Genomic DNA, 2,595 nt, shown 5'->3' on the forward strand with positions numbered 1-2,595 from the left:
TTATTTAAGTTTATATTCATAGCATTTTATGTTATTGTTATTAATTATATATGGCAATACCACTTTAGTTCTACAGTAAAGTAGTATTGCCTTAAAAGTGTAAATGGGTTTATAGTATAAATACCTAGGTTATATCTTAAAATGATTCATATATTTTTAAAATGTCATTGTGTATAGTAAAATGTATAGTAGGTATATTTAAAAGTTATAATTCAACATGAATATATATTTTTTTTTTTGAGTTATATCAAAAAACAACACATCATTGTAAAACTAATACATTCATTGATTGCTCCACTCAGAATTTAAATTTATAAAAATAATTATTATAAGAAAGTATTACACTTTTCCAATACTATTTGAACCAGCTAAAATATAATATAGTATAATAACACAGATTATATAAAATATAATATTTCATAATTTCATTTAATCTGTGGTAATAACAACTGACAAGTACCTTCATATTATTGTACTAAAAAAAAGTTCTATACACTTAATACATATTATGTACCTACCTAATAAGTAATAATATATTTGATTTGAAGAGTTAGGTTGATATTTGGAAATATTTAGGAATTTTTATCACCAATAATTAAGGTATATCGATATTTAAATATTAAACCATTTGACGTTAAGCTAAGTTTTAATAATATTCTACAAAAACTAGGTATTCAACAGCAGCTGTTAATTTTTAAATTTGTATAAATATTTATTTTTGTTTTGAACATTAAAATGAAGATACCTGCATTCAGTGTTATTATAGCTACATAAATGATTAATTACATTAATTTTACATTATACATTAATTTACTATTTAGTAAATACAAAGTTAACTTACCTACACACAAATTTTGAACATTCATTAAATGCTGATTTATTATTCATACACCAACTTGTATTCGTTTCATTAATATACTCACTAATCCATTTAAAAATGTCTTGCTCAGAGAACAAATTTGAGCGATAAACATTACTTTCACATTCAATCAATTTAAACATTTTAGTTAATACTACTAGAGTAATAATATAGTTAATATTACTTATTAGTTAATATTACTAGAGTAATTCACGATAAAACACTATATAATTAATTAAAAATAATAATCAATAGGTGGTTTATACTATTAATTGCACTGTCTATTGTAATTTGTAATGATTATTTTTAATCAATCATTACAATATTACAGAAATCGTGTTATTTATAGAATTTGGTGATTAACTGATATTAATACTCATATTGTGTAGGTTAATTCTAAATACGCGCTTAAACATAATTCAAATTCGATCTAATAATTTGTATATTTGTATATTATATTCATATTATAGTCTGTCTGTAATGTTTTATATTGTACTTACAACTTTCTTATATAAAACAAATATTATAATCTTTATACAATAGGTACAATGTGTACTTAAATTTATAGCTGGTTGCTGGTGCCTATTATAAATTAACCATATGGCTATAATATATTATAATAACCACCTATAGACTGTCTACTGTCTAATTCTAGTTATACAGACTAATAAACTATATTATTATAATATATTATATATTATGAAGGTAGGTAACATAATATCATGACAAATTAAATTAAATTAAATATTATATTCATATTATAGTCTGTAATAATTTGGTATCTTATCATAATATATATTATAATTTAATATATTATAATTTATCTTATCATATTAAACGCGATATTGAACTTGGCGAGAATTTAAAATCGACCAATGAGAATGCGTATTTGAACAGAGGTGCCGAAACGGACCCCAGAATGCTTATATGCGACCGGTTCTCGGTCGCAATCTCGCGGACGTCGATAGATAACGACCACAAAACTTGTGACTAGAAATAACTTAAATTTTTTTTTTTTTTATTATTATTTTTTATTAGAGAATATACAATCTATACCCATAGGCATAATGAGAACATGTGCTACATTATATTAAAACAAAACATGAATAGGGTGAGGGAAGAAACCATCCAGTGATCGCACTTCATTTTGCTTAAGTATTTGTTATACATTTTTTTTTTCCGTTATTCATTAAGCAGATCTCTGCACCAGTTTCTTTTTAGACGTCGTGGAGGGTTTCCAGGAATCGTGTGAGTGGCTAGACCGGATATTAGAGAATTTGTGTGAATAGATAGTTTGTTGAAAAAACGTTTGTAATACGTTTTGGCTTCTTCGTGTATAGTTTTCATTTTTAAGTCAGAGTGGAGAGTAAAATTTGTGTAGTAAACCCAAAAGCTATAATATTGTTTTAAATAAAATAATATAGAATAAATAAATTATACATACAGTATAATTTATTTGTAGTAATGTAGGTATTAATACGGAATATAAAGTAAGCCTAAATAACAGGAAACGTAGGCCAAAGGCGAAAACAACAATTTGTTATAGCTAATCACACATTAATGTAATTTAGTATTAATACCCACAGCTATAATATGATATTAATCATGTAGATATTATACATTTAGTATAATTTATAATAGGTAATGTAGGCATATAACGGGAAGTGTAGATCAGAGGTGAAAACAACAAGTTGTTTTACCTAATGCAATTCGACATTACTAGGGTAGTAATATTA

Source organism: Acyrthosiphon pisum, chromosome X, assembly GCF_005508785.2.
Source record: "Acyrthosiphon pisum isolate AL4f chromosome X, pea_aphid_22Mar2018_4r6ur, whole genome shotgun sequence".
Taxonomy (NCBI): domain Eukaryota; kingdom Metazoa; phylum Arthropoda; class Insecta; order Hemiptera; family Aphididae; genus Acyrthosiphon; species Acyrthosiphon pisum.